At 38.2% G+C, this 23617-nt stretch overlaps 2 protein-coding genes across 2 annotated transcripts in view; one reads left to right on the forward strand and one right to left on the reverse strand.

Moving 5' to 3' along the window:
• The window catches only part of LOC139723414 (pre-mRNA-processing factor 39-like), a 444659-nt gene that overhangs the window by 151464 nt on the left and 269578 nt on the right, over positions 1-23617 (forward strand). The gene's annotated exons all lie outside the window — the stretch shown is intronic.
• Positions 1-23617, reverse strand: part of LOC139723412 (muscarinic acetylcholine receptor M5-like) — a 151155-nt gene that overhangs the window by 107482 nt on the left and 20056 nt on the right. The gene's annotated exons all lie outside the window — the stretch shown is intronic.

Consider the following 23617-nt stretch of genomic DNA (forward strand, 5'->3'; position numbering starts at 1 on the left):
GCGTTTCTGAGATTCGCACCGTCACAGTTCAGCTTAACTTTAGTGAAAAATTGTTGCCATGATGATAATGAGCCATTGATTAGTCGTAATATTTTGGTGAAAGCGCAAGCTATGATGTTTGATTAACAAATACCATGCTCATAATACCACAGCTTGATGTCAATTCTAATTAAGAACAAGTAGAGTTTCCGTAGAGTGACCGACACACTGCTCCTACGATAATTATGTTCCTTAATAAAACAGAAACGAAACAAAACCAAGTAAGAAACATGTCATGGATGCCAACACTATAATATGGTCAGTAGAAATGACCAGAATAATTATTGATTTGAGTAGGAGAAAGTATGAAAACCGTGAAAATACCATTTGCTTTATTATCGAGTGTAACTCGATCAACAGGCAAGAAATGGGCAAGACACAATCATAAATTGTCTGTTTATTATTAGATTAAGATAGGTAGCTCTTTTTCAAAACATCGCATAGTTCACACCTTAGATTTAACCCTTACTTTTGGGTATCTTTCAAGATAAATGTAGAGTTATTCAAAATGTGCAAATTTAGAATGAGTATTGACATGGTTGAACATCGACTTATAGAGAAGAACAAGACGCAATGGACATCTACTGTACTGCCCTGTCATGTTTGTCATTAGAGTCATTAGTACCTCTACAGCGAACAAGTGCCTCACAGAAATACGATTGTCCTTCTCCAACATGTCTGTTGCCTAGATACCGAGCCGGGCACCTCACGAACAGGGACAATAGCCGTGTAATTTCGTCCTCGTTTTCTTCGAAAAAACGCGGGAGAAACCAACAACTTTCGAGGACACAAATTCCTTTCCGAAATGCTGACGAATACATCTTGCACACCAAGAACTGAGAGGGTATGATAATTGAATTTGTAATTTTTGATCCAGTTTTTTTTCTCGCGAGCAGACGATCCCCGGCACACACTCCCGTATCTAAGTACACTGGTTCCGTTTCTAAGCAGACGACCCGTGTGTATGACGTAGACGAGAGTAAATCAAATTTGGCCTGTCGAGTTTGGTGGAGTAATTTGACATTAACCGTTTTACACTTGACTGCTCCGCTGGCCTCGATCCCCCGTGCAGAGATTGAACGTAGCTCGTCACTGTTTTAAGGAAGATGTCAGAGTGACTTTTGAACGCAGCTTATTAAATCTTGCGTGTTTAATAAATCAATTTTGGAGAAAAAAGGAATGATTTAGACGAAACGCTGCGTAGACGTTGTCTGATGATTCATCTAATCAAATTTGAACCGAGTTTCATGGTAAAGATATACGAATTCATCACCGATTCTTTGCCAATAAGTCCCTCACTCTCATTCTTTGTGATGATACAGGCAGTAACATAAAACGTGCTCCTTCAGATTGCATTTCGTGCCTGTTAACCCAGATTCATATTCTTCTTCAACTTATCTTTCACCAAGATATATCTCTATAATAAGGCTAACGTATTCCGGATTGTTGGAAAGTCACTGAAAAACGAATCAGTCATTTTATCAGAGTACAGCTAGCAGTAATAGAGATGTGTACGCATGACTCCTCTAAAATTACTTTAGGAATAGATTCAGCGGAGACACTAAGAAAAAAGAATGGTAGAGGGCTAAGGCTGGGTTAATGCCCTACTTTGAAGGATCGCTCGTAATTAGAACAGCTTAAAACCACGACTTATAGCATGAAGTTCCCTTTTGAACCCACTACGGAACGATATAATCTATTCTCAATGCATGCATGCGTCATCAGTCAACAGCGTAACTATACGTAATTCATGGAAAAGTATCAGATTCAGAATTATAAATTCTAAATTGATATGCAGTAGCAACTCTTTCAGACATGTATCTTTCTTTGGGGAATTTGGCGAGAACAAAAGCAAATTACACATCACACAAACACACACACACACACACACGCACACACATACACACACACACACACACACACACACACACACACACACACACACCAAAAAAAAAGCCCTAAATAAAACAAGAGTCAATTTCGTACCATCATGCGGCATCCACTTTGTATCGTTCTGTCTTGTACAGGGTGATTGGATTTCTTGTCACGTTTATAAATAGAAGAGTTTGTAGGAATATCCAATTTACAGGGAAATGATATCAGGTTAATGATTATGATATTTATACTAGAAAAAGAGAGATAAGACAGCAGCATTGTGAAGATATTAGGAAAAAAACTCGAAATCGCGTTACGAGTTTAAAAAATATACAAAAGAACGACATACAATAGCTCTTATTTCAATATGAGCACGTGACAGTGTCATTAGGCGTGTTTATCAATCCACTATTCACAACTCTTCCTTAAAAGGCCATTCAGGACCACTTAAAATAGTCTGAAAAGAAGGAGTGTCTAAAAAGTTGATAAGCACAACAGTGCAAATTTAATCAAATTTTGATAAAAATTAGGGAAGTAATGAATATGTGAAGTTTCGCCCTATTTTCCAGTTTGTTTGTTTTTGTTTTGCGTTCAAACACAATTATGTCTTAGAGTTTCAAATCCTGATATACCTGATTGATCAAAATTTTGAAATGTTATACAGTCAGCAACAACATGTTTTTCACTTTTATAGCAGATTAATTGAATATTCGTCAGTCTTTCTTTTTTATCAATGATCAATGAAAAATTGTGGGGTGATACGACATCATCAGCTCACTCATTTACATAGTCATATCAACACTACTGTTCAAGAACCGTTTTGCAAAAATTAGCGAAACTTCAACAACCTTTATACCCTCTTTATTCTTAATCCAATATTCATAGAATTTGCGTTATTGTGCTCGTAATTTCTTTATCTTTTTTTTTAATGACATCGAGTTATTTCTGGTCCAAAATAACAATGTCCTTGAAAGTTTATCACTTACTCTCTCTCTGCTTCCTACATGAAAAATTTCGTCGGGAATAACGAAATTACAGAGTGTGAATTCTTCCCTGTAATTTATGCTTAATCGTTCCTTTGAATCTTTAGACCTATTTGGCATGTGTGACTTTTTGTACCGATACAGCCATCGAGTGATAAGAACGCGCATGAATGCTAGTGAAGCAAAACTCTTTACATAGTTTGGGTGGTATAACCAATGTGTAAGACTTTCAGGTAGGTCGGCATCCCTTCCATGTTGGTCATGCAGTACGCCTGTATGTGACAGACTTATAAACACAGAACGGTCTCCGACAGCTTAATCTTTACGACTTCCAACACGTTACTCTATCAATAGTATTCATTTCCTCTGGCTGTACGTGCAACCCTTAATCTCAACGATTAAAAAAAAAACGATGTGAAATTGAATCTCCTACTTTCAAGTTTGCGTATGTATTATTTCATTCCTCAAAAAGGACAGTTTGAATTCAATAAAAAGCTTTATTTTCTGTTTGAACACTAACGAAATGAAATTGTGTACTCATGAGATTATGCGTCACTTTCGGATAAATGCTCGCGCACCTTTCAGTATGTTATTGCATAGAGCCTCATCGAGCGGTATTTCTCAGGAGAGAGACAGCAGTTCTGATGATAGACAGAGAATTCCAATCGTAAATTAGAACCTGTTACTAGTAGACATACGCCGGTCTATTCTTAGCCGAGACATTTAATTAGCACAATGAATTGTAGGGTGAACCGTATACACTTAACCATCGCCTATTTGCTCGCGTAGTCTCAATGTCGGAACGTCGTACGAGACAGATCATGTAGTTCAACAATATAAGTTGCACTTTGAACTCAAACTTTAGAGCACATGTTTTCGTTCACATAGTGGCTGCTACATATCATGTAGCAAAGTGTAGTAATAACAAAATGTTTATGCGTATTTGAAAAAGAATCAGATGCTAACGTCCGAGATTACAAAATGGTTTGCTATCGATACCTGCCATCGGGCAATCGTCGGCAATCGTCGTCTGCAGTGGACATCCTTTCACCTCTCCCGCCTTCCAATTTAGATTAACGTTTGTATATTCGTCTCTGTTTACATAAACGTTCATGGCGTCACGACTGAGAATCAACAGAGCGCCAGTTACTCTACTAGTCCCCTTTGCAGATATACGGCGACGTGCTATGGCAAAATATGAACGGGACCCTGCCGTCACGTGCTCCCTTCTTCATAGTCTTGCGCGCGTCACCGAAATTGGAACATGCAATTACATGACAACACGTTGACCGTTGATCATTCAATGACATCCACAACGGGTGTGTGTGTGTGTGTGTGTCCCTACCTCCCCCCCCCCCATCTCTCTGAGTGCTTGAGCAAGAAAGGGAAAGTTTAGATCTCATTCTGAAAAATTATCACGTAATCATAAAAGATTCTTCTTTATCGATGTTTGTTTGTTTGTTTTATTTCCGTCATAAACATACATACAGATATAAAAGACAGCATAAGGTACAGGGAAAATGATACATCATGCATAAAAATGAAGCATACATACATAGCAAATGAATAATGTGACACATCATCGATATACAAAAAAAAAATGAGGAAATAGAATGTACAGTAGGATTATATAGAGAGATAACGGCTGGATAGCCCATAATCAGCTGCACTTTTCTGGTGCCGCTGGTCTTCCATGGGGACCAGTTATAAAGGGTTATGGAAAAGAAAAAAAAAGAATAAAAGATTACATAATTATATAAATACAACATTATAATATATTTATAATCTCATGAAAATTTATAATGCAATAATCATACAAAATCTCAGGGCAAAGTACGCTTTATTGAAAAGTGTAGATAAATTTCTCGTGTATCAGACAAAAGTATATATATATATAGATATGTTTACAAAGATGAAATTAAACCAATTCAAAAAGGGACCGTTTAAAATCCTTCAGTGACTTGCAGTCACGGACAGCATGAGGAAGGCTGTTATATAGTTTGGCTCCCCTGTAGAAAAATGCACGTTTGCAAAAGTTTGTCCGAGGTTTTGGAAGGCTGAGGCTATAGTACCGAAATTGGTAGGGTTTGGGGGAATAAAATATATTTTCGTGTAAATAGGTAGGTGTTAAATCATTCAAAATCTTGAAAATCATTACTCCGACATGAAACTTTTGACGGGATTTTAACGTTTCCCACTGTAATATATCATGTATTAACCTGACAGAAAAATGTAATTCAGGATTAACCTTCAGAATAATTCTTCCTGCTCTATTTTGCAGTTTTTGCAATTGATTTATATGCTTTTCACAAGAAGACTCCCAAATAACATTTGCATAATCCAAATGAGGAAGAATAACATTGCGATATATCAAATTCAAAGAATTTCTGTTTATGAAATATGTCAAACGACGAAGGAAGGAAATCATACGGCCTACTTTTTCACACAGATAATTGACATGAACGTCCCATCTGAGTTCATCATCAATGTACAATCCTAAATACTTCAAACTTTTAACCTGATTAATTTCATATCCTTTTATACTTAAATCCAAACTATTATATCTTTTCAACATATATCGATTACCAATTAACATACTCACAGTTTTATCATAATTAATTTTCAATTTGTTCTTACACATCCAACTATCTAATACAAATAGTTCCTTATTCAATATTGTTTGTACTTTTTGTGGGTCTTTGTGAGAAAAATAAATAACTGTGTCATCCGCATATAAATGCACATTACATGAATCAAATATGGAAGGTAAGTCGTTAATAAATATGATAAACAACAATGGACCCAATATCGATCCCTGTGGCACACCGAGCTTAATATCCAGTTCTTCAGAGGTACAATTTCCTATACTAGTTACTATTTTTCTGTCAGATAAGTAATTTTCAAACCATTTAAGGGTGGGGCCGTTAATACCTATTGTGAAAAGTTTACGCAGCAGACATTTAGGGTTGATCATATCAAAAGCTTTTTGCAAATCTACAAAAACTGCACCAGTGTATAATCCGTTATCCAAAGACTTCAACCATTCATCGGTTACTTTAATCAGTGCCGTGGAGGTTGAATGTTTTGGCCGAAATCCGGATTGTTCCATTTTGAGTATATCATTTCTACTTAAATGTTGAAGTAATTGTTTTTGTATAATCTTTTCAAGAATTTTTGATAAACACGATAAAATAGAAATTGGTCTGTAATTGTTTGGAATCAATCTATCACCCTTTTTATGTAGAGGAATGATTTTTGCTATCTTCCATTTATTTGGAACTTTTCCTTGAGTTATAGATTTATTAATCAAAAAAGTTATTGGTCGAACAATTGCATCCTTTGACATTTTTAGGATATTTACTGATATTCCATCTAATCCGACTGACTTCTTATTTTCTAATTGTTCTATTTCCTTTGAAACTTCACTTTCACTTACAGTAGAAAACGTTAATGGATATTGCACACATGGTTCGCAAGTGGCAGTATCAGTACAGATTCTGTCTACAGGTTCTACTACAGTATCAGCTGATTCAGAAATCAAACTGGTTGCAACATTGGCAAAATGGTGATTAAATTCGTTTGCCATACTTTGACACTGACTGGGTGGAGGCTGAGAGGAAGAACTTTTTTTGGGTAATACTGATGATAATGTTTTCCATGAGTTACCATAACTTTGATCTTTAGTTAATTGTTCCATAAAATATTTGCGTTTAGACTTCATAATAAAAGATGTTACTTTATTTTTTGATTTACGATATTCTTTCCAGATACTCTCATCTTTGGTTCTTATTGCTTTCCTTTTTAATAAATCTCTTTCCTTCATTAATTTAAAAATTGTTTCGTTTAACCATGGTGATTGAGTTTTCCGAACTCTCTTGGTTTTTACGGGCATATGCTTATCAACAACTTCAAATAATAATTTTTCAAATTTTCCAGTACATTTATCAATACAATCCTCCTCTTCAACTTCCACCCAGTTCTGTTTTGAGAGATCAGCCTTGAATATATCTATATCTACATCTTTGGTTTTTCTGTATGTAACATATTTCACACCTGAATGAACCTGATGAGCTTTCCAGATTAGGTAGCTCATTGAGTGATCACTTACTCCATTGTGTATAACGCCATGCGATTTGATCATCTCAATGCTATTTGTTAGCATATGATCTATTAAAGAAGCTGTTTTGTTTGTTATTCTGGTACATTCGCTGTAATTGACGAAATGCAAAGAATAAATACTATTAATCTGTTTGTATCGATTCACAACATAGTCATCTACCTCCTTACTAATGTCGAGATTTATATCTCCCATAACAATCAGATGACAATTGATGCTTTCGGTGAATTCTAAGAATTGTTCATATTGATCTAAAACATCACACTTAGAGTTCGGAGGTCGATACCAATTTGTTAGTAATATAGGTTTGGAATTTTTGATGCGTAAAAGAATAGGAATGGCTTCCAAAACAGAAATAGGAGAGTCATTCAATAAATCAAATTCTAAACTGTTATGTACATAAAATGATACACCGCCACCAGACCTGTTGCGATCTTTACGAACTATGTTATAATGAGGAATCTCAATTTCACTATCATAAATTGAATTATCAAGTCTTGTCTCATTTAGAGCGAGAACATGTATGTCGTTATAATATAAGATTGTTCGTATCTCATCGATGTGTTTCGTCAGGCTAACAATATTCAATTGAACAAATTTCAAACCTTTAACCGAGAGCTTGTTATACACCATAGTTTCGGCTGAATTGGGTAGGGATTGAGCATCGGTTTGTCCTTCTGAATTAACATTGATTACATCATTTTGTTCACTATGATTTTCAATATCTGATTCATAGAATGGTAAAAGTTTCATGATACACTTTGGGCATTCCCATCCAGCGAACTGATGAGAAGCATCATTGTATAAATGCAGTGGTACACTAGCACACGAGACATGTACCCATTGGTTACAAGATATGCACAAGAGACCCTTTTGACCTGTTTTGACAGCACATTTGCATAAAACACAGGGAAAGTTGATAACCATGAGACAATACGAGGGGAAACTCATACACACACAAAAAAAAGATAAGTAAGAAAGTATAAAGCGTAAAAGGGAGAAAAAAAACTGACACAGAAAAATTGATTATGTTCACAAAGTTATTACTTTCGAAAAAAAAAGTGATAAGTTGATAATATCAATATACAAAACAGTTGCAACGTAGTCAGAAAGTCACATCGCTTTAGTGAAGCGTGAATATTATTTTGTGACTCAATAAATGATTGCTTAAAACATGATGTCCGACTATCTCTAACGTATACTATACATAGGCTTACACACATTTGGCTGAAACAGAAATGGGCTAGTAGGCCGAATTGCTGGCCTGCAAGGCATGCACATTCAGCGAAACCGGGCATTATCTAATGACAACACGTTGTTACAAAGGTTGTTGACCTCTTGTATATAAAAGCGGAGGAGAAATAGACTTACACGTCTAATTCGACCGCATATTGTCTATAAACTAACGCACAATATACTTGAACGAAAATTGGGCAAATAGGTTGTATTCAGTAGCCTGCAAAATATGTAATACATTCAAAGAAACCATGTAGTATCTATATCACATGTTGATACACATGAGGTATTGACCTCTTGCTATTAAGCAGTGCAAAAACAGGCTTGCACGTCTAATCAACCGTGTATTGTAAACTAACACACACATTTTGCTTGAACAAATCGGGCAATGTATTGTATTGAGTAGTCTGCAAGACATGTACTGCCATAACTTTGATTAGTACGAGAAAACAAACCATGTGTTATCTATATCATAAGTTGATACACATGGGGTATTGACCTCTTGTCATTAAGCAGAGTATATAGAAACAGGCTTACACGTCTAATTCAACCATAGTAAACCAACACACAAATTTTGCTTGAACAAAATCGGGCAATAGATTGTATTGAGTAGTCTGTAGGACAAACACGGTCATAGCTTTGTCAGAACAAAACAACAAAACAATGTATTATTTATATCACAAGTTGACACGCATGGGGTATTGACCTCTTGCTATTGAGCAGAGCAGAAATAGACTTACACGTCTAATTCAACCGTATATAATAAACTAACACACAAATTTTGCTTGAAAAAAAAATGGGAAATAGATTGTATGAAGTAGTCTGCATTCATGTACGGTCAATAGCTTTGTCAGTATGAAACAACAAAACCATGTATTAATCATAATACAGGTTGATACACGTGGAGTACTGACCTCTTGCTATTAAGCAGAGCACGTATAGTTCAGCCGTAAATTGAAAATTAACACATAAATTTTGCTTGAACAAAATTGGGCAATAGATTGTATTGAGAAGTCTGCAAGACATGTATAGTCAATAGCTTTGTCAGAACGAAAACAACAAAACCTTGTACAATGTATTATCTATAACACAGATTGATACACATGGAGTATTGACCTCTTGCTATTAAGCAGAGCAGAAATTGGCTTGCACGTCCACTTCGACCGTTTGATAGTACATACAATTACTCACATCTTTAGCTTGAACAAAAATCGAGCAATAGATTATATTGAGTAGTTTGCAAGACTTGTATGTACATGCAGTAGCTTTTGTCAGTAAGACACCAATCATTTTTTTTGGTTACGTCAAATTGACACAAAGTTGTTGACTTGTTGCTATTAAGTGGAACAAAAGGGGGGAAAGCTTTTTGGAAGAAAAAGGAGAGACATGTGTGGCAAATAATGGCCGTACACACTATATAGGTTAAGTTTGTCGTCGGTAGTAATAGGCAATTTGGTTTGAATTACTCAGCAGATAATTGAAAGGGTATAATCTTCTTGTAGTATAAAGCTTACAACAACGGGGTACCAGAACGTCGCGCAACGCTTACAATGGAAGATAAGAATTGTGCGAAAGTCATCCATTCAGCTTTTGTTCGTTGTTTTCAGCTTTTCGAGCTTTTCGAGGTCGGCTTTTGTGACGAGGGTTACACGGCGATCATCGTTCGTTCGTACCTGGATTCGGCCATCTTGAGTCCAAATGTTCTTCACAACCTGTTTGTATTTTGATTTTGCTTCCCAGAAAAGATCCCCTCTCACCTTTGTCAAACTCTCCTGGATGTAGATTTGGGCTCCATCTAGGTTCCTCAACTTTTTACGAGCTTGATACACTCGATCACGCACTGTATGTGTTCCTAATGCAAATGATATTTCAAAGAGCCTATCCATATATCTTTGTCTCTTTTATGTAATGATATATCCATATGTATATATCATTGTATGTATAAATATATATGTCAATATCAATATATACATATATATATATATATATACATATATATATACATATATATGTATATGTATATATATATAATGAATTTTGAACAAAACATGACATCTACGAGACAAAACTTGTGACCACCTGAAAGACGGTTCAGCACAAAAGTCGACAGTCGTCGCGGTAATTTTCAAGTAACTTCAATTCATTAACAACAAAAATACATTAGTTTTATGCCTTCGTAGTACGTTTCTAGTTTTCTCGAAAGCCTTTACCTCTTGTTGTCTGCATATGCCTCAGTCATCAGCATAGACGTATTCTTTCTAACTGTATAAATTAATTCAAGGTAGTCTTGTAATCAAATTTTCTTTTTGCATTAGGCGCCTAAGCTCAAAGGTAACAAAATTTATCCAGCTATTTTTTTTTATTATGTTCTTTTTTCTACAACACAATCAAATACACATTTGCACATTTAAAAATTCAACATTTTGGGAAAGTATCCTTAGGCACTTGTTGAACAAACTTCTTTCGTTCATTTTGATCCTAATGGAAAGTTGCAACCAGCTCATTCTGCGAAATCTTCCAGTTCCATCCATCTCAATATGAGATTAGCGGACATCATCGAGATCTAGACCACTTTCTTCATCCTTGGGGATGACCGAATGAAAGGGACTCTTATCATCTCGGAGATCTACTCATTTCCCGCTTAGGTGCAAGACGCTGTTCATTCGAAAACAAGAACGTTTCCCTTTTGTTGTTAACGGATGTAAGATGAATGTTGTTACACGTTTGGCGGAAAAGTGGACGCTTTGAGTTGCAATTAACCCAAAACTGTTCGAGACATACAATGATGCCCTGAGGACAATTGTGTTTATCTTTCTCCTACCAAGAGGGAATACACCCCATCTCATAAAGCAAATGATATAGGTAACTTTTTCGTTTTCATATCTAAAAGTATGAAAAAGATTAAGATGGGGTCTGGTTCGGCCGTTATCTTTTTGTGTCATCACACCAATATTCACCTTCAATTATCGCATCTTTTTCTCTGCCCATTACATTGCGCCTGACAAAATTGCGGCTTAACTTCCAAAACGTATATAATCTATATTATGATTTGAAGAAAAATAAATACGTTATCGCCTAATAACTGTCACATCAGTTTGACAAATATCGTTCAATGTAAGTGTATCTGATATAAAGGGATAATAATTTACATCGCAGCAAAAAGGTAGTCGATCGAACTCAACGCTAACCGTTCTTATGTATGCCATTGTGTGCTGCATGTATGGAATATTAATACATTGGGATAGTTTACACGGAGAAAAGCAGGAGTCATGTTCGAGCATAACTTGTCACACGGAACCGCTGATTGATGGCCATTTAAATTTTAGTCTGTGTAGGAAACGCCTAGTTGTCATGACATGAATAATGCGTTGAGGTGACATCGCATATTGCAGACGACGCCGTCAAAATGGCATAAATTGAGCGATTTATGCGGTGTTGTCCTCCACTCCAAACACGCAGAGAACGAGAAACATAGTCCGGACGAGATTTTCGAAGAAACGGGAGACTTTGAAAACACACTCTCGCCAAGAGCAGATGTCTGCAAGCGGGCAGCTAAAAAAAAAAGTATGTGGGTATTTTTCACTATTTTTTCGTGATGTTGTCTATTTGGATTTTTCCAGGGAGGCTGGAATCCCAGCAATATACACGTATGAACCGTTAAAAAAAAATTAAAGAATATAAAATGGTGAGAGATTTCAGGGGCCGATAGAAGTAGAGAGCCAATAATATTATAAACATTTTATGTATTATGTGAGAGAGGGAGGAGCATACGAAAAAAAGAGAGTTAATTATCAAAGCTTTATTGATGACTGCATCATGAATTAACCTATAGAGCGCTGAAGATGCAGTTTCATGTTGAACAGAAAACAGAAGTTGAGTGATCAGTTCTACACAGTCCGACAATTATATTTCTTCAATGATCTCTTTAATGAGCTGATGGCACGAACAACAAACATATAATTCTTTCGTGTTTTTAGAGGAAACGAATCAAATTGTGCTTTCGACTGAGCAAGGTTAAAAGAGGCGTTGTTATAGCGGTGAAGGGGTTGAAGGAACTTCAGATAGAGCGTTAAGAAAAATTATTATGCTTCCCGCTGGCTAGTCTGAGTTCTATAACCATGATGCAATGAAATAGATAAAATGAAATGAAATTAAATGAAGTGCAGTCGAGACTGTTTCGTCTTAGTGTCGATTTAAGCCAGTCAGATGCATAATTCCATATTCATTTCTTTGAAAAGTAAGATGCTAGTGGCAGCTTACGTAGGAATGTCCATAGAGAATGCCAATTCAGTTTGTCAGTTTTCTGCGCGGCTTTCGTGTCGCGTTGTCAATATCGGAGTAACTGAATGCTTCTGTTCACACTATCATGCCTCATCGACGCCATGACTATACCCCATAGGTCTCGTGACCCTAGATCTCAAAACCATGAACAGGCCTTTGTTTTGTTTTGTTTTTAAGATAACCATCACTGCAATGATGAGAGAAGGCAAAATTATGACGGCGTTGGCTGCAGGTTATTTGGTGACAGACGCCCAATTAAGCTGTCACTAACATTCCCGCGGGGTGACTGCAAACCCAACTGTCCTGAGAAAACTATTGTTCGATGAAATATTTCAAGAGCAAACTATAACAAACGAGAATTTCTGACCTATTGCCCCAAGCTCTGACTCGAGTCCTTAGTAAAGCACCCTCCGGCACAAATAGGGCAGCGTGGGTTAAACATTTTCTCAATGGACATGTTGTCACATTTGCCTCTCTGGGGCGGGTGGGGGATACCCAATGAATGCAACAACAACAAAATCCACGGAGCAGTAGCAACTGTTAAAAAAAAACTAATCCACAGCTTGCAAGAACGGGGTGAACTATGTATAATCTCTACGAGGATCCGCCTTCTTGTGGAGCCCACATGTTATCTCATATCAATCCACATATGGTTTTCATAAACAACATACAAATATGTGTATGGTTATCATGCACAGTATAAAGACACTCAGGCGTAGATAGCCCACACGCAAACAAACAGGATTATTAAGTACATGCGTAACTTATATCATTGATAGACAGATTAGTACATGGATTGATAAATAGATTGAACGAGAAAACAACATATTACTTTGAGTGAACACAATGGCATATGAAACATATGGAAGAAGATAGAGAATTACTGACATAACAAGAAATCATCAGACTGAGGGAGAGAAAGAGAAAGAGAGAGAGAGAGAGAGAGAGAGAGAGAGAGCCTCTCGGTCACATGACATAGATGAATAGAAATGATAAGAAAGTTACTTTTCACTCCGTCATTTCAGAGTTATTGATTTATACAAGACGGAATGATTCGTTCATAAGTCAGCAGTGAGAATATTTTGTATAAGGTTTGCACACGGATTTATGATACTCCAGTATGCAGATCCCTCGCCGCTTAAGAATATAATAATTTCATCAAGTGAGAGAGATTGACCTGAACGCAAACATTGCATGTAAAAGAGGAATACAGCACGCAAAGATGCAAGTAGGGCCTACGTTAACATTAATTATTTTCCCCTAAAAATCTCCTTCTAATCAATTTTAAGAATGATGATAATAACAACAACAATTATGATTACTAAGTTCACTGTGTGAACTCTCTAGCCTAATTTTGATGTGTTGCTCACATGACAGTCATTAAAGCTCATTGTTTTAGCAGTGAAATTCATCCAATATTTCTCGGAGATCGAAGCAACTTAGGACAGCTGCGAGTTTTGCCTCGTCTATCGCCAAGACTAAAACACCAGATGCAACATCATTCTATATATTGCTAATGGGGTTAACCGTGCCACAGCGCGTTGCAAACCAATTCAGTCTCTACTTGAATATACCATCGAAAGGACAAGAGGAGCAGCAGAAATGGATAATAACCCTAACCCCAAATTGAATCAACTTTACACACCGCTAAAATCCCCCGGTAATGAAAGACGCGAAAGTAGATTGAGGCGGCAACCCGGAGAAGGCAGCATATTTTGAGCGCATTTTGTTCGGGGCGAGTTCTCTGAGAGCCGAGGGGCTTTCTGTGCGGAGTTTCAAAGAGTGCACTATAACGACACGGGAGGCACATTCACTCTAGGAGTATAATGCAATTTATGCTGTCGGCGAATGCTGATGCTTTAGCATGGATGAAAAATTGTCTCTGTTCTTTTCTCTCTCTCTTCCTCCCTCCATTCCCCTCTTTCTCTTCGTTTCTGTCCCTCTCTGTCTGTTTGGCTGTCTGTCTGTCTGTCTCCCTCATTCTCTTTCTCTCTCTCTCTCTCTCTCTCTCTCTCTCTCTATCTATCTATCTATCTATCTCACATTCATTTTCTTCTAGATCCACCTTGCGCCCAATCTGTGGATTATAGTTCAGTCACATCCTGGCGTTCTCAATGGAAGACGGGACTGTAGGTTCGAGGTCCCCACGACCGAGATAATCATTTTCATGAATTAAGACACATCGCTTCTTGCACGTACACTCAACCACCAGCTCAATCTCAGACAGAGCTTATCTATAGCGAGTGGTGTCCCGGATTCCTTGAAGGATACAGAAATCAATTTGCAAAAAAAAAAAAATAGTCTGAGATGTGGAGTGTCGTAACCTCAGTGAATTTAAATGCTTGATAATCCAGTCATTTAGTCTTTGATTACTATTAAAGCCCTATTCATCAACGTTTCCATACATGAAATCTGTCGATTGATTATAAATTACCACGTATAACTTACCTTTATTGACAGCACGAGCAGGCAACTTTCGTTTGTCAAACATTGCGCCAGCTGCAAACGAGTAACTAATGCGTCGTAATGAGTAATCGTTATCCAAATGCTCAAAGAAGGAAAGAAAATACACCTGCATCAACAGTTAAGACTCTAATTATCCTATATATATTTGTAAAATGAGCTTCGGCAAATAAGATAACAGGCTGCTTCATATCGAGTCCTCTAGGCACTGTTCAATCGAAGTTGCGCCATTAAAAGTGTTTATTGGTCCAAACCTATACAATCACAGATACGGGTTGATACATCGTACAACACAACTGGATGGTGCAAGGGAAAAAAGAAATACTCACGGAGACAACTCGGCCAGGTGAACATTATAGGTCCTACTAGGATTTGACTATACGATAGATTAACAACTGTGCCAAATATGCAACCGAATCCTCAATCAATTAATCAATCAATCAAATCTGATATTATTTTTCCCGACTGTTTCAACCTTAACTTCCTCTGTGGGTAAGACAGCCGGGAACTTGAATAGTTTCCTCTCGAATTTGTCAGCGTCCACATCCTTTTTTTATTGTTCCTCCTCTAGTCTTTCACAACCATGCTCGCCTCCTGTCTTCCTTTTCGCTGTTCGGAATCCAGTTTGAATTTTTTCCTATCCGTCTCAATTCATTCTCATCACCGGCTTTCCGCTGATTTGGACACGATTACATCGCACTTTCTCTGGCCGCACGACGGCGGAGGAAGTTTGGCTCGTTACCCTTGTCACTGGAATAGATTTTGTCAACACTTCTGCCAACGATAGAGCCCAGGCGGCAGAAAATATCGTGGCGCCGTTATTTACCATTCTAACACTATCCGTATATGTGACCAATAAGCCAGTTCGGAGTTAGCTCATGCGCACATGGATACAAATGACCTTTCCTTTTCCTCAGTTGGTTAGGCACTTTACTCGTTTACAAAGCGACATAAATGCATAGGGGTTTTCCCGACGTGATAATCTATCGAAGTCAACAATCACGTTCAAACAAAGATGAACTTGCGTAGATCAGGTGACCAGAATGAACCGTCAATTAACACTAATTGGAAAATCATCCATTTCATTATTTGGGCTGATTGTATCAACAGTCTTTTTCTATCGATATTGCCAAATACCATCTTTGCTGTCAGGTGGATGTGCTGGCAAGCACCATATAAAAGGATAAAAGGATTACTCAAATGACCATTACGTCACAGATGTTTATCTCCTAGAATTAAAGAACCAACATGCCTTGTTGGTACAAAATAACCTAATGACCTTTTTTTTTCTGCTTATTCGAAAGGATGGGACCCCGAACTATGGCTTGTCAACCCGCGTTTCAGCATAGGGACAAACACAGAAGTGAAACATATGCCTAGATATCGAAAAAAAGTACACAATAATGATAAGACAGTAGCTACTGTGAGCATTTTTTTTTTGGGGGGGGGGGAGGGGGAAGGGGAGGGGGAGGGGGAAGGGAGGAGATCGAGGGTAATTTTGAAGTCACAGCCCAGGCTACAAGGTAGACATGGTAGGTATAAGGATGTCGTATGGATGTAGAGTCTGTACAGATTACAATATAAGAGTGGTGAGGTGGATCAGTCGGTAGAAGTAGCTGCCTTAAAATCTAACGGATCTGGTTCAAGGCCAAGTGCGTCTAGCTGAGCAATATTATGTGTTATCATGGTCCCGTCTACAGTAGATGCAAAAACATTCTGTCTCTAGGATACAACGTAATATGGAGGTCCCGTGTGTGACAGAGTCACAACCCACGCAGGTAAAAGATCCCGCTTCATTCATTCATCGCAAAGAGCAGAGTGCATAAACCGGTCAAGTGGTCCTACACACGGTACATACAACTGGTCCCCGTGGAAGATTAGCAGCAATATAATGGTGCAGCTGGATATGGGTTAACCAGCCGTATTGCCTTTTCTAAAAGGAGACTTCCGAATGATTTTCAGACTTTTACATTTGAACCACTATAAATTAGTTATACCGAGTACAGAGTTTCAGAATTCATAGTGATTGGATTGAGGAATAAGAATGTTTTCAAAATTTACAACAAATTGCAATAACTTGAAGGATGATGACATGGCAGCCTCATCGTAAGACTGCATGAATTGGGGCTCAGGGAAGCAGAACAAAAGAAGATGGCATGCAACATTCTACACAGGTGAACTTGTTAAGCAAGTAGTATTGTAATGGTATTGCACTGCTACATTTCTGAAATATGTGAGGCTCCTATGTCTTCAACACTGTTCAGTGTAATTTGTTTAAGATTTTTCAGAGCATTGTTTTTCTGCTCAAGGACCACAATACAATCCACAAATCTGTACATGGAGCTGTCGATTTATGTACTACATGATGTGAAATTATGAAAATCTTCTGGAATGCCCCTTTAAAGAAAGAAAAAAAAAAACCCAACCAAATATACGCGTTTGTTCCCGCTACACTGGTTTGTAGTATCGAACGTTCTGCTGAACACCTGTATCAATGATGCTTTTCAAAACATGATAGACAAGAGTACTATATATAGAAATACAGTAACGTCGAAGGGAAATGTTTGCTCAATAACATACAAACACATTCACAAATACACCCACACATACACACGCGCATACACAGACACATACATAAACACAAAGTGTACTGTAGCTCTTCAGTCTTTAGAACATGATTATGTTATTTTTCCTTGACTTGAATCTTGTTTGTTTGAATTGTGTGTATCTCCAACCTGATTATTTTCTAGATTGAAGGACAGTGTAAACTGAAAATAGCTCTTTTAATTGAGAACGATGAAACCATGGTTACGGATTAGCAAAACTATGTACAATGAGGAAATAATATGACAAATTTGAAAGTCACACGGGTATGACAAAGCGTCCCATTTGGACGCCGAAAAAAAAAATGTCTTTACGTGGCTATACGTCATTGGGCCGAATGCATAAAACAAGCAAATGCTTGTAAGCAATTGCTTCGAGGAAAAGCGCAAGCTCGTCTAGCAAAAGGTCTAGCTCAAGCAATTGCTTAAATCCATATGCATAACCTTTTGCTTGTGCCCATACCTTTTGCTTGTCCCGCACAAGACTAATTGCTTGCGTTTTCAACAAAAGGGACGTCACGCCTGTGCGAACACAAGAACAAAGGCGAGTGTGACAGCATGTATTTGAAAGGACTTGTGCGTGTGGAAACATTTCCTGACATAGCAGAATAGTTATGAAATGACACTCATAAATGCACACACAGACGCACACACACACACATCTACACACACACACACACGCGCGCGCGCGCACACACACACACACACACACACACACACACACGTGTACTGGCTGATTCCTATCACTAAGTTAATCTCTCAGATCGCACGTGGAGAGAGGTCTCCTTGCTCTCCACCATCGTCAGACATCCTACCAGTTTTTCATCACATTTTTCGTGCTAAACACTGGACATTCCCGTTGTTGAAACGAAAAAGTTTCTTACACTACTTAAGAGTAATTTCTTATGGATTTATACCACTCCTGCACAAGTGTGGCATTTCTATAATGAATATGAAAATGATAGTTAGAAGGGAACGTCCCATTTAAGCAAAAGCTCAAGCTCATTTTACACAGCTTTGAAAATCGTAAGCAATTGCTAGCAAGAACAAGCAAAAGGTATGTTTTATGTATACGTTTTTAAGCAAATGCTTGGTCTCTAAGCAATTGCCTGCGGGCAGCAAGCAATTGCTTGTGCTTGCTAGCAAAAGCTTCTGCTCGCTAGCAATTGCTTGTTTTTATGCATACGGATTCGAGTAAAAGGCTAGCACAAGCAATTGCTAGCGTTTATGCATCCGGCCCATTATGTTTGCATATAAACTCTCATTTCTTCTGTGAACAAGAAAGATCAATAGTACAAAGAACTTCCCGACTTTGTATAAAACTATATATATATATATAATTATGTTTCCTCTGTGTGACGTGCGTGTGCGCGCGTATGCGTGCGTTTGTGTGTGTTTGTGTGTGCGTGTGCATGGGGTGGGAGTTGTTCAGGTCATATTCAGGAATGTCTAGAGAGGACTCATGAATAAATTACGCCAGTTGATAAAATTTGAAACAGGTGACATTAAATTTCATGCGGGTATAGCAAACGATATCATTATTACGTAATACAGTAGATGCCGCAATCCTTAGACCTTGGCAACCGTTTTCTAATGGCAATAAAACGCAACAAAGACATTTCAAATGATCATAAAGTTCTATGGAGGTTGCCCGAGTTTGGAATTCGCTTTCATCTTAGCCGAGGACTGATCTAACCAACGTATTCAGTAGTGTTAAACAGTTTTGTTCACAAATAATTACATCGTTTCATATTATACAAGTCTGTCTTTACGTAAAGGTATTTGCCACTGAAACACAATCTGTCTTCCACGTGTTGTTATTATCATTCCTACTTTATTATGACTTTTGTCGTCAGTGTTGTTGATACTGCCATTATTTCATCATTATCTTCATTATCATCACTAGTCTATAGAGAAGTCAGGTGCAAAATTTATTACTCGTCAGTGTCATATATATACACTTTTACTCATCATATTCCATATACAACGATGTCTCTCTCTATAATGTTATGCCAGGATTCTCTACGACTCTACTTACACCCCGGACCGGGGTGTCTGATGTCATCATTGTAGTCCCTTTGTCCGTGTTCTTTGTGTTCCAGAGAGGGGGAGAGTGAGTGAAAGAGAAAGAGAGAGAGAGAGAAAAGGGGAGAGACAGAGAGAGAGGGAGATGGAGATAAAAAAATAAACACACCAGCTATCTTTAAGGATACCAACTAACTGCGAGGACCGGAATGTCACCGCGATGTGCGGAAGGTCGCTTTACAAGTTAATCCGCCAGAGCATACAATCAGAAGTCACATAGCGTGCGTATTGCTCACCGCAAGGACAAATTCACTCCCGAAAAAAAACCCCCAAAGATACAAGGTAATACAAAATCTTGATTTCGAAAGTACGAATACATTATATAAACTAATCACAAACATGTATGTAAAGCTATGTTTACAACAGAACATGAGTAAGTTTAGGATCAAAGAGATACCAAATTTCTCTATGATTGCTCTATATTGGATACATGCCTGGCAAAACAACATAGGATTCTAACGAAATCTACTTGGTAGGTATAGCTAGTGGGAAACATAACTTTTAAGAGCAAGATGGTGAAAGAGAAAAAGGAAGATGAAAAACAGGAGAAACATAAGAACATGATAAAGAAGAAGAAAAGACGAAGTGGAAGAAGAAGAAGAGGAGGAGGAGGAGGAGGAGAGGGAGAAGGGGAGGAGGAGAAGAAAAGGAAAAGAAGAAGAGGCCCTACGGAGAAAGAGGAGGAGGAAGAAGAAGAAGATAGAAAAAGGTGAAGAAGAAGAGGAGGAGGGGAGGAGGAGGCGGAGGAGGAACAAGTAAAAGGATGAGGACATTGAAGATTTGTAAATATTATCCACATGATATACCTCCAGACAGTCCCTTGAAAAAATCGGTACTGTATGTGATCTGAGCAAACACTTACCCTCTTCTTGTTTGCTGTTTCACTTCAAAGTCCTCCCGATTCTTCCCAAACACATCCACCATCACGCAGTTTGTACTAATCATCTGTTCTAATTTGAATCTTCCAGTGAATGTATTACATTTTATACCTCGATCAGTTGATCGATGGAGGACGGCAAAGCTAAACGCGGTTGATGGAAAGGCCAAACAACGGAGTAAGCAAATTACTCAAACCAATAAGAAGAGATGGGAGAGGGGAAAAAAGACAACTCGTGCGGAAGTTCGTATCATAGCGATGAACACGTAATACGACCTACCCAATGTGTCTTTCAATGCTTAAGCGAACAGCAGGCAAGCCGACGACTGCGTGAAGAAGGCCGGAATCTCGATTGAATTGGCTAAGATCGACTGGTGTTGATAGCTTACCGGACAATAACAAGGTAAATGCATTACAAGCGAAGCCACTTCTCACGGAAAATTACTTGATTCGTCGAGAGGGGAAACTCCGAGAGATTTTGGAAAGGCAGATACACAATGAGTGAGACAAAGCCTCTTGGTGCAGCTTGTTGATTTTGTGCAGACGACATATTATTGCTTTAAGTGTATAGTGCCGAATAATGTCGAGTTTGTAAACTTTTGCTCTCCTTGATGAAAACTATCGGGGTCTTGTGCGTGAGTGCGTGTGTGTATAAGTGTGTTATATGGGTGCGTGTGTAAGTCAATTGTTATTACCTGCCCACGTGTGTGCCCCATGCCAGGATTCTACGCCTAGGGACACAGCGTCAAGAAAATTAATTGCGTAACTGTCATCGGTAGTTTGAAAACTATAGTGTAAAACACAGGTAGGCATACACATGCACACACACAAACACACACACATATATAAAAAAAAAACAACTGTGTGTGAGTGCGTGTGCGCATGTATGTATATACGGTGTACATTATTTCGGGCCTACAATACTGTCTGAGATAGTATACCAAAACTTATTGTCAGAACATAATACGCTTCACCGATCAATATGTATATTTTACTATGTCATTAACTACTCTCTGCTGCTTTTACACGAAGTGAATGAATCAGTGTCGAGATTTAGCACAGCAAATAATATACAGAAGGTACTTGACTTTCTCACGATGGGATGGGGGGGGGGGGTAGGCCTACTTTTGTTTCCTGGTTGTTTAAGCAGAGTGCAAAGTCGGCGCAGAGCACCCAAATAACAACAGCAAATATTTTATGAATAATTCATTACGATTGTTTTTCGCCGGGCTTCCTGCCTTTACCTCTTGAATAGTGCAGCGCTCGAACCGCCTGATTCATGTTAGCGTCATACTCCTTCACGATATGATGGCGTTCTCGCTACATTTCACTTAAGAGTTGATTTCTTTGTAGTCGGCTAAATTCCTCTCAGTCAGAGCCGTGATTTTTTGCACAAACACGAGCAGTGGGTAGGCTGGCACAGAGGGGGCCGTGTGGAAGGTAGCAGACTAGGAGGTACTGCGGCTTGAAAATGCGGTGAAGAGATGATGGGTTATGATAATATCATTTTCTTCAATGTCTTTTGTTGTTCATTTTCCTCAATCTGATTATCTCAGTTAACAGAATTGTAGAACATCATCTTGTGGTCACGTGACTTAAGTGTCGCCTTTCTTTCATTACCATTAGTCAAATGTGAATCTCTCTCATTTATCTTGGAACGCAGAAGGAAAAAAAAGAGTGTGGCACCATTACTTAATCGATCACTGCTTAGAAGCCTTCGCATCACATTAGCATCTGGAAATCAAAAGCATGATGTGCAGTTCATGTTCCACTGTTGTCTCTTATTGCGTTCTGTTCGCATGGGACTGATCTCTAGACTACTATCCGATCAGACTTTACGTCAAGATCACGACAATCGATCGCGCTCTTACTGGAGTCGTCTGCTAAATGAAGAATTTGTGTATGACATCGAACACCGGTGGCGTCTTTTTCCCCAACCAAGCATTCCATCAAATTGACATGCCTCTGCCACTTGACCTAGTCTATGTTTGCAGTTTTGGCGAAAATTAGAATAGTCCTGCACTGAATAAGATGTTGCAGTTTTTGTGTTTTTTTTTTTGCTTTTTTTTCCTCAAAATTTGTCATCTATCATCATTTACGGTTATCTTGAGGAGGGGGAACGAAGAACGGCGCATGTCCTCTACGGCTGAAAGTAAGCGAAAGACGAGTACACTCTTACAAGAAACATAAATAATCAACTCGTTTTTCCAAAGCGGGATGTAAGAAAAAATTATTTGTTATGCAAACTTTGTTGATCGAAATTCTAAGTGTGCGTGACAGATGAACACACGTTTCTTTTATCAACACGATCGTGTGCACAGAAAAACGTAAACAGCGGCATCCGATGAAGAGAGAAAAAAAGTAAGAATAAAATCTCTGGAGAATAAATCTGTGGAGACACTTTTTCCCCTTCCTCCGTGACAATTGTTTTTTATTGGATTTCTCCCAACCAAGATAGCTTTTATCATATCAACTGATGGTCATTGACAAAATACATTTTAGAAGTTTGCTTTTACTTCAACGAGCACTGTAGAAGAGTCGGAAGAAATGATGCTAACAGAGCGGTTTATTTTGTGCGTGTTTGAAGACTGGGAAAATGTCGCGCACAAGACTGCATTAATCACTATCACTCACGGAAATTGATTGGGTGCCCCATCGGCATGAACTCGGCGGCTCTGATAGAAAGCAAACCGCCAAATATGATTGGTAAATAGCTCGTGGCAGATCGGGATGAAAAGCTTTTCTTCAGTCCATGGACCTGTTGACAGGGGTTGAGGCTATCTGGATGGAATCAAATCATTTCGGTTGACGAAAGGATGAAAGGATGAAAGCAACAAAATGGGTTGAACATCGCAAGAGCGGAAGAGAGATATATATCCACGATAAAGTCATTTTTTAAATCTATCATGTGTTTTTATCCGGTAAATTCATGCAGGCATACTCATTTTTATGTTTTCTGACTGTTGACTGTGTTGGGATCTGTTGCGTCGTTTCATACTGATCATTACTATACATGAAAGCAGATTGGAGCTAACGCCAGAAATCTTGAATCTCCCTG

Source organism: Diadema antillarum, unplaced genomic scaffold (genome assembly GCF_040938485.1).
Source record: "Diadema antillarum isolate AM-2024a unplaced genomic scaffold, OU_Dant_1.0 scf00000188, whole genome shotgun sequence".
NCBI classification, from domain to species: domain Eukaryota; kingdom Metazoa; phylum Echinodermata; class Echinoidea; order Diadematoida; family Diadematidae; genus Diadema; species Diadema antillarum.